The sequence below is a fragment of the Pundamilia nyererei genome, unplaced genomic scaffold, assembly GCF_000239375.1.
Source record: "Pundamilia nyererei isolate P.nyererei 1_Seehausen unplaced genomic scaffold, PunNye1.0 scaffold00003, whole genome shotgun sequence".
Lineage (NCBI taxonomy): Eukaryota > Metazoa > Chordata > Actinopteri > Cichliformes > Cichlidae > Pundamilia > Pundamilia nyererei.
The window spans coordinates 1,034,066-1,044,674 of record NW_005187404.1 but is presented as its reverse complement, the minus strand read 5'-3'; positions in this window follow the sequence as shown (position 1 = coordinate 1,044,674).

The following is a 10,609-nucleotide window of genomic DNA, read 5'->3' as shown; positions in this document are numbered from 1 at the left end:
ATGTAGTTACTATGGACTTAATGCATACATATTATTAAAATATGGGCTATAACAGTTGCATAGCAAATTGAAATGCTCCCACAAATGGCACTACAACATGTAAAAAAAATAATATAAGCTCTGGCGGGCTTGGTTCTATAGTAGGTCTTAAAGGGTTAAATAAATATCGTCAAATAATCGCGATCTCAATTTCAGTGAAAATAATCGTGATTATCATTTTTGCCATAATCGAGCAGCCCTACTGTGAACCCTCTATAAAAACTAGAAATTTCTATATTAGATATTGAAAAACAGGAACTGCTCTGTCATTAATTGTTTATATATTACTTAACTAGTTTGATTTTATATGAATGGGAATGGGGGACGTCTTGATCAGAAGGAAAAGCTTTAAAACGTATGAAAATATGTTTAAAAGTTCAAAATCTATGCCTCCCTATACATTTTCCAAAGCCTTCCAGTGGGCTGGACTGCAGTCTTTGCCAGGCCAATTCTGGGCCCCAGGCCTTATGTCTGACATCCCTGCTGTGTATGAACACGCTACTTTAAATTACAGTAATAAAGCATGAATAAAATGTGCCTTTCTCGTCAAAGTTAGCATGCTGAGCAGGTAAACAGGATTAGTCTGGGATAGCATTGCAATTACACAAGCGCTAGCAAATGGATGGGTAATGCAGCATGTGTGACCATCTCTCTTAAAATACCCAGTTTTAGTCACAGCCTTTAAACACAATATTATGTAAGTAGCTATCATGCTAAGACACTCAGATGACACAACAGTTGCCTGAGTCAGAAACTTGGAGGAGGCCAACTGCTGTTATTTTTAGCTAATGTTTTAGCTCAGTTAGCTAGCTTAACTTGACAGAATTTTCTTTGTTTTTATCACTGTTGCGTTTAGTTTTTTCTCCATTGTCTCACATTACAAGTCTTTTGTTACGGGCCTGTCGTACCTTTACTTTTACATTGTTGCTTTTATTATTGATTTTAGTATTTTTATTCTTTACCCTGCTGCTGCAACACGCAGTGTTTGAATTTTATCTGACAAATACGATAGCCATTAGCAAGAAATTTGTTCTTGGAAATTATTAAGAACTTCAGGCATATCAATACTGTGCAAGTAGAGAAAGCCTGGTGAACCATTCAAGTAACTGAGTGCGGATTTGTCATCTCTCAGTTTACAACACAAATGCTGGTTCGTGAATATTAGAAAAATCAGCAGCCCAGTAATAATAATTTATATTTCCTGTCAGGCCTTTAAATATTAGTCAGGTTGGTTTCCTGTGAACTGATCTAGTGTATTTACTGTAGATGACTGGTGTGAGATGGTTGTCTGAGATAAATCCTTTTTCTCAAGAAAGCTTAAAACCTTTTGCATGTGGTGGCTTTTTTTTTTCCACACGTAGCTGCACAGACGCTCACATGTGCGCAGGCACGTGTACACACACGCACACACATATGCAGTATACGTGCATCTGTGTTCCAGATGGGTCAGCACTCCTCTAGTGAATCATACAACCTCTATGACTTAACCATTGCACAAAGACAGTAGTAAGGAGCACATTTTCCATATTACCACCTCCTCCCCTTTGCTTCTTTCCTTCCCACCACTATCTGTGTTTTAGTTTTGCTCTCTAATGTTTGCTCCCCTCTATCTGCCTGACTGTTTAATACTTTCTTTGTCTTCCTCCCTATCTTTCTCTGGTTTCTATTAGTCTCCTCAGTGTTTTTTTTCTATCCCACTGTGCGCTGTGTTTATCTTTCCAGTGATGTGTCATCCTTTTACTTCAACAGCCAAAACATTTGGGTACTTTATTTCTAATTTGTCCTTTCCCCCCCTCACTGATGTTAAGACAATTTTCATTTACTGTAATCCCCTTCTCTTGTCTGAAGTTGGAGCCAAGGTGTGGGAGCATCAGTAAACATGTACCCTGTTAGTGCAAAAAGGGAAGAAAATGCACGTATTAGTGTGTTTAAATGTAACTTTTTTGAGACAGTAATAAGCACATTAATTCCTATTTGCATGCAAAGGTTGTTGTTTTACATGACGGATCAGGAAATGTCCTTAACCCTCTCAAGCATTCTTTCAGTAGATCTCATGCGGGACAGCTGAGCAATTTTCAATATCTGCAAAAAGACATTTTTAAGGAGAACCTAGTCGTCCCAAAATCTGAGCACAGATGAGCTTTTTGTGCTCAGATTGTGATCTTAGTGTTCTTAGAAAGTACAGGCCCTTTTGTTCTTTCTTGATGACCCTCCATGAGCTGATGGAATGAGAAATCGTCTATTACCCTCAGGAAAATGAAGCTTCTGTAGGCCACAACATGTTCTCCTCAACTGAGAAAGACAGTCCTCATATTGTAGTGGTCAAAGTCTGCCAGCGCCAATACAAAGCATCTTCCAGGTAGGATGTTCATCTGTTGGGTAGCATCTGGTGATATACAGACAGAAGCTACAATGTCCGTTGTAAACTCCCTGGAGTTATGAAGGGATCTGGACCTTATCATCTGAATTTTCAATGAAGTATAGCAGTGACTGGCAACAACAGTAACACAGTACACCAAGGTTAACTTACATTCTAGAGACCAGTTATTGGCCGATGTTAGCTGTTTGCATTGGCATTTATAGCAGTTGATAAAATGGTTAGCAGCATGTTTGTAATACATACAATAATCTGTACTGGTCTTAAAAACTCTGTATCTGTCAGGCTCTGCCATATATATTTACACTGCCTAGTAGAAATTTTCTATATGCTCATTTTGTTGTTGTTTCTCGTTTTTGTTTTGATTTCTTTAAAGTTTTGCTTTTCCAGCCAGCCGCTGATGTGTCATCTTTTGTGTGAGCTATGTTTAAACCAAAATTCCACCAGTTCTTGATGTTCACCGGGATTTTCCAGCTGTATGAAGTATTCCCATTGGTGATCCAACAGAAAATTACTTTATCAACCAGGTAATTTAAATGAATCATTCTTCTAGTCTTGGGAGGATATTCTGTATAGAAACTGTTGCACATTTGTTTATATACTACATTTCATTACATGTAAACTCAATGGGCATTGCGTAAGAAATCAACTTGCCTTGATTTTATCATACTTGTGTAAAGAAAGTGAATAGGCATTTTTTCCAAAACTTGTTTCCAAAACAAGACACATACACCATCTGCACAGGTGTATGTGTCTCTATGTGAACAAAGAGAATTAAAGAGGCCATCACAATACCTGCACAGATATGTGCACTGTTGATGGCAAAGCTGGGTTTAGATGCAAAAGTCTGGACATTCATATGATTTTTGTCTGGTATTTGGACATTTTACATGTAAAATAAATCTAATAAAGTTATTAGATTGCATAAACATGCATATGTAGTATTGATCTTGAAAGTGTCAGATATGGGATAGTGTTCTTAGATCAAACATTGGAAGAGCCATCTGTGTAATGTTTTGCTCGTGTTTAGTCTGCTGCAGCAAATGAGTGTGAGATATCTGTAATGAGAAACCACATGCACATGAATGTTATAGGAAATGGGATTTGTTCCAGACAGAATATCATTATGAATATCTATAATTTCAACTGTGAACAGGTAACATTTGACTGATGATACCTGACTAGGAAGAATTGTATCACAGCAATGTGCAAAATCCATCTAGTCCATTTTAAAAATGTCAACAGCTTGCACAGACTCCAACCTTTGATTTCCTGTTACGACAGACATTGTTCACACAGAGATCGAGTCATAATGTCACTAAGAAGACTCCTTTCTTAAGCCCTCTTTGCTTTTTCAGTGTAAGGCATAATGTTTAAAACAGAAGAATCTGTGTCTATCGCCTGTTCCACCATGTTGGCTTTAGTTCTCGCAGGGACCGTGATTTAGCTCCGTAAAAATGTGCTACCTTAAATCTGGACTGAAAATGCACTCCCATTTTGTCTCTACCTTTCACAGAAAACTTTGAACAGGCAGTGTGAAAAAAAAGTAGAAGATGGGGCCAACCCCTGAGGCCTTCAGGCTGGGAGGACTGAGCGGCCTCATAGCCACGTTTCAGCTAAACGTTTGTAAGGCATTTTTAAAAGCTGATCCTTCCTTAACAGTAACTGAGTCACCTAAATCAGGTTTGTTTGTTTTTTTCATTTTCCTTCTTCCTGCCCTGGCATGCAGTGTATGTATGAAAACAGCAGTCCAGGAGGTGGAGCTAAAGTCTTCATATTTTATTATTTGTTTTGTTTTTTTTATTAGGAGACAAATTAGTTTTGTCATATTATTCACAAAGTGGATTTGGTAGTTAGTGACGCCCTGTGAAGAGACTGTTACAAGGTCTGCTTCCTTTAAAGGAAAGGGTTAGACATAGAGCACGTCCTCTAGAGACCTGGTAGGGATTGAGCTAGTTGCTGAAGGACACTTCAGCAGGGAGTGTGCTTATCCTCAGAAACTCATGAACTGTGGACAGAGGACAACTTGTTGTTCATTACACCACCTGTTGCAAACACTTCCTGGACTTTTTCACACAAAAAATTGTTTCTGTGTTTTTCCTGTGTACTTTTCAACTCATCCTCTCACTACTCCTCTCCTCTCCTCTCGTGCCACACTGCCCTCTTGCCAGGAAATGAGGTGATTGATTCAGTTTCAAAACCTGCCGCAAAACAAAGGCAACTGCTGCACATATGCTTCCTGTGTAAAATGCACAGGGGATAAAGTTCAGGCCCTGTATGACTCAGTTGTCCTCCAGCGAACACCCACATCCACCAGTGGACTTTCAATTACAGTGCTCCCTTAAAAAAAGCCCCCGCCCCCCCCCAAACAACCCAAACATGTACACACATGCACGTACAACACACACCAACCTTTCACCTTTTACTCAATTACCCACAGCTCATCTCTTACACTTATTGCTGGTACTTGTTGCACAACTGTTAACTGTGGTTAACGTGCAAGCTCGAACACACACAATGTACAGAACATAGCGCATGCGTGTTTGTGTGTGTGTGTGTGCACGCTGTGGAGCTCGCTCGGGGACAGAGGGGAAGCAATAACTGAATACTCCCTCCTTGGCAACAGCTGTTTTCCTGTCAACACTGCTGTATCTGTGCATCAGTGTATGAGCGTCTAACTGACCATTCTGCCAAACTGTTTTTCCATTCAGGAAATGGTGGAGTGTCATTCCTCTATCATCCTCCACCACCCCTCCGGTGAATTTTAACACAAGCTGAGAGCTATCTACCTCTCTTATTCATGTGTTTTCCCCCCACTGCTTCTCTTTTTATTCCTCTGATGTCTTTGTGTAGCTGTCATTGGGGTAATGAAGAGCCGGTGAGGGAGGAGGAAAAGGAAACATAATATGACAGTAAAAGCAGAAGGTAGGAGTGCAGATTAGTAAGAGAGTGAGGAAACAGGAGAAAGGTTAGAACTGAGAAAAGAAATCCTTCTCTTTAAAAAAAAAAAATCTCTGTAACTGGGCAGTGAGTGGGAATTTAAATGGGATGTTGTAGAACAAAGATCAAGGATGCTAAAAATTTCAGAGCCTGCGACGCTTATCCCATCTTATATAATGATATCATCATAAGCGAATGCGCAATCGGCTCTTTGGATCGATTTATAGATCCACCTTGGGAGCTCAAATGTGTCCAGTCATGTTCGCTGTAATTTAATCATAGATTATGGGATATGATGTTGTGAAAAGCCAATGTTATGGCATTACCTAAAAGAGTCCAAAGTAGAAGATTTCTTAGATGAGACCATGAGCAGGAAGATGAGTAGGTCAGGAAAATCACTGGGAATGACTCTTTGGGGTGTTTGTGCAGTAGGCTTTTCATTTCTTTCTCAGGAACAACATTTCTCGGGAGCGCAGGGATAGACAGATGGACCAAATGATTAATACTGAAACCCTGAGTCTAACGGTCACATAAATAAACATTGAGATTCTGAGGAACATCATAAACATGTCTGAGGGAGAAAAAAAGACCAAAAGCTTCCTCTTTTCTAACTGATTTCATGTCATATAGATAAGCAAATATATTCATTTTACAGTTAGTGGTTACTACTACAAGTAGAATGTGGCGAATACCGCAGTTAAAACAACTACGACCATAGTGTTGAAAAAAATGCAAGAAAAGCAGTTGTAGCCACTTCCTAAAAAGAATTTGATGTGTATGTTCTCATTTTCTGACTGTTGACTGAAGCCTCGGGTTTCGGTGCTTGAATCCTATATGCCGGGGGTGGCACCAGGCGGTCACTGTGTCAAAAAAGCGGCACTGCACAGTCCTTGTTTAACAGGTGCAGCAGTGTTTCAGGCACAGGCATGGCGGAGACTACTGACAGTGAGGCAGACATCAGGACAGATTCAGAGAGAGGTTGGTATTAATGTCCAAAGCTGTTATCTTAAGCTGCGTTTGACCCAGTCTGCAGATGAGTCTGTGCAGGCGATGATCACATTTAAGGGAAGTAGAAAAATCAAATGCTAATAGCGATCCTGTGAGCTGGCAACGATAATATATACAAAGACATAGGGGGAAGGCTTAATGAAGGAAAGAAGTCGTGCACAAGCATTTGAGAATTGAGTAAATAAAGTGATAAATTTGAGTAATTCTGCCTCGAAGGTGATCAGATATCATTCGCTATTCGCAACTCAAGTGGTATGGCAGTGAGTAATATACAAAACAAGCTACATATAAGCTTAGGACTAAAGCAGAGGCAGAGAATGAAAAGCAAAACTAACCCTCCACCCCACGCTGAAACAGTCACGTGCACAAGAGCCAGTAACGCTACAGCAGGCCCAGGGACTGATTAGAGGGAGACGGCGTCCAGAGGCTTCGGCTTGTGAAACTGAAGGTGGGGTCTAGCAGAGAAAGGAAAACGGGAGTCACACCATTCTGCCACGGTGTGACTCACACATCACACACGGGGTTAAAGGTAAGATTGGGATATTTACTGAACTGTGAAAAGGGAAAGGTAACACGAGCTCTCGTAAACAGAAACTCAGAGTAATCATTACCCATCTCTGGGTTTCAAAACATGCAGAGCCACAAAAAAGACAAGCACCATCATAAAGGGTAACCGCACGTTCTGAAAAACATGCTGTTGCTGCAAATAATGTGTCTGATATTTAACTTAAGAAGAGGCAGGGGTCCTTCTCTCCTGTGCGAGGAAGAAGTCGAAGAGGAAGACAAGGGAACTATCTGTGGCATTCAACCCCTCCAGACCTGCTGGGCTGGTTTCTGGGTCATTAAAATTCCTCCTCTCCTCACTTCTCCTCTCCGAAGCCACAGTTTGTGCCCCAAGCGACAAGTTGGCTCATGTCCACCTGCTCGGCCTTGCCTTCCTCTCCTCTACCTCTCTCTTTCTCTCTCTCTGTTATCTCACTGCTGCAGACCACACTGCTTTGTCTGTGAGTCAGGAAGACGTTTCTCCAGAAATTTTCTTTGGCTTTCTCTCTGGCTGTCTCGTGCTTCCGTCTCTGTCACTCTTTCTCCCCTTGCTTTTTCTTTTCCGTACCCCGACGTGATCGCCTAGACGGCACAGATCTAGAAAGTCATCCCTCATCTTTGTCTTCTTTCGCTTCCTTCCAAATTCCCTCCTCGTTACCTCACCTTTCTCTCTTCGGTGCCTGCTCCCTCTCTCTCCAGCGAAGCGTGTAAGGCGGTATTCTCTGGAGTGTCACTTCTGCTCAAATCTGAGATGATGAAGCAAACAAAGTAAACGCCAGACCTGCCCAGACTCCTTACCACTAGTGTAAGTATCCCCTGCAACAACAACCGCCACAAAAACAGCCATGACCTGACTAAAATATGTCATGGTAACTTGAGCTTCCCAGCACTTCCAAATGTCACCTACACGGGAAAGAACATGACGACAACAAGTCTTGCAGAAACAGCGATGGCTCGACTAGAGAGGCTTTACGTGATTAAATTAAATTGGAAAACATTCTGTGTGTCTGACGCTGACTGAGGACTGCTGTTTATCTGTCATAAAACAGGCTCGTTGTCCCTGCATACCAAGTGCAGGTACCAAAGTAGCTATGCTTTTTAATCCAAGTCATATGGGTTGCCATATATGAGATACTTTGTTGTAGTTGCCTTCAAGCTATTTGAAGTTTCCATATAGAGAACTAAACAGCATATAAGCGGATGTCTTAATTTTGAATGCTTGCGACAGTATGGATCTATATACTCGGTCATACTTTTTTTTATCCTCTTGCATGTAAGGAAGCAAATGCAAGGCATCCTTGTATACAAGGCTGCAAAGACTACTTAGATTAACTTTTAGATTAAGCGTGATCTTAAAAGTTGAGAGTGTCTGTCTCCCGAATTCAAACTGAAAACTGGGTCAACAGAACAGAGGCCTAGAGGCTGACAGCACTGCCTTTAAATACTCTAGGAACCACAAGTCCAAGAGCAAAGTGCTCTAATGGGGTGATATGATACGATCAGGTCGTTAAGATAAGATGCGGCCTGATTATTCAAGACCTTGTATGTGATTAGCAGGAATTTAAATTTGATTCTGGATTTAACAGGTAGCTGATGAAGAGAAGTCAGTATGGGAGAAATATATTGATTTTTTCTAGTCCTTGTCATTGATCTCCCTGCACTAGTTTGGGATCACCTGAAGGCTTTTCGGGGTGTTTTAAGACATCCTGATAATAGTGAATTACAATAATCCAGTCTAGAAGTAATAAATGCATCAACTAGTTTTTCAGCGTCATATGTGCGAGTGTGTGTCTTTTATCACGTCTTCCTCCAATCATAACAAACCGGTGGTGGCAGATTTCTGCCCCTCCCCTGCCAGAGTTGTCTTCCTGTTAAAAGGGAGTTTTTCCTTCCCATCATTGCCAAGTGCTTGCTCATAGTTGGTTATCTAATTGTTGTTGGTTTCTCTGTAATTTTGTAGGGTGTTTATTTTACAATATAAAATGGCTTGGAGTGACTGTTGTTGTGATTTGGCGCTATATAAATAAAACTGAATTGAAATGAATTGATGGGTGAGGCATCACTATGAACACTGTTTCCGTTTACTTGTTTCCTGTAAATAGACACATTTTCAGAAACAGAATCCATCACGATTAGCATGTCCCTCAACAGATTTTTGGTAAGCTTTTTCAGCTGCTTCTCTATTCACAGTGTGTCACCACAGCCAGTAACTGCACATGTTTATTTTGGCAGACTTCTTATACACCACATGCTATTCCTGATGCAACACCTAAGGGATTTGTGTCCCCTCCTGGGATCGAGCTGGGGATCTTTTTGCTTGTTAGGTGAAGGTGTAAACTGCTACACTGTGGAGCTACTACCCTACACTGTATTTTACATGCCTTTAATCATTTAAGGAAGTTTCAGAGGAGAATAATTTCCTTCACAGTCAAACAGTAATTATTTTCTCTGGCTCTAGTGTAGCCGCTCCAAGTCTGACTCAAAAATAACCCCGATAATGCCACAATGACGTTGTTTGTATTATCAGGGTCTGGAGTTTATGAGTGAGCTCATTCAGTCATCACAACAGACACTCTGTGTTTCACCAAATAGTGAGCAAGCAAATGGGAATCGTCATTAACTGACACAAAATTCATTTTTGTATCTACAAGATACATATACATTATTTCATGAATGTACCAACCAAAACCTGTGAAACAACCCAACTGGAAAGATATTTATAAATCTTATAAAGTTTGTATCTGTCTTGTGTGAAACTTGAATGAAAAGCATACACGAGTGAAAACAGATATAAGTGAATATAAATGAAACTTGTGTGTTTTGGATACTTTACTAAAACAATATATGAAAGTCATGAGAAAGTGGCCACTTTCATGAGTAAATCACATAAGCCTTATATGATTCACTATATGAAGTAGGCCACATCTGATGCAAGTCTTTTGTAAGTTTTTTCTATTTCTTTTCCATATGGGAAAGTGGATCCTGAAATGCAATGTAAGCCACCTGGTGGAAATTTCGGAGATAAAAGAAAACTATATGGACAAAAGTGCTGGGTTACCTACAGCTTATCAGCCATGGAAACCCATGCAGTGAACCTCCCAGCATACAGTTTATGAGCTGATGTTAATGCCAGAGGAGCTTTGAAACGCTGCAGTTACAGAGTCAGCAGTGTTGGGCATATATGTGCCTCAGCACTTGCTTACATTTGATACAGCACCACCCTCAAATTCAGTAAGAGCTTTAGAGCGACCCATCCTTTCACAAATGTTTGTAAAGGCAGACTGCAAGGTGGGGTGTTTACCTGTGCCAATGAGACTGAAGATATTTGCCCATGTGGTGTATGTGAGCCATCTTTGAGTCAGCTGCTGGAATTTCTGTCATTTTTACAAATCCGTCTCTTCTTGCCGACTTCCATTTATGAAATACTAAGAAGTCCAGCAGTTGAGGGAGAATAGCATTTATCACTTGCCACCTGAGTTAACTGAAAATAGTTATAATTGTAATGACTCACTTTCCGTGCCAGTCCTTTTGTGATATGATGGCACTTTGACCAGCAAGCCAAAGACCGAAACGTTCAATAAAGCTCTGCTTTATAACAATATGTGGACTCGACAAGTCGGCAAGGTGTTGGCCTCAGGCAACAAACCACATTTGTTGTCATTACACTTTCTCTCTCTCTCTCTCTCTCTCTCTCTCTCTCTC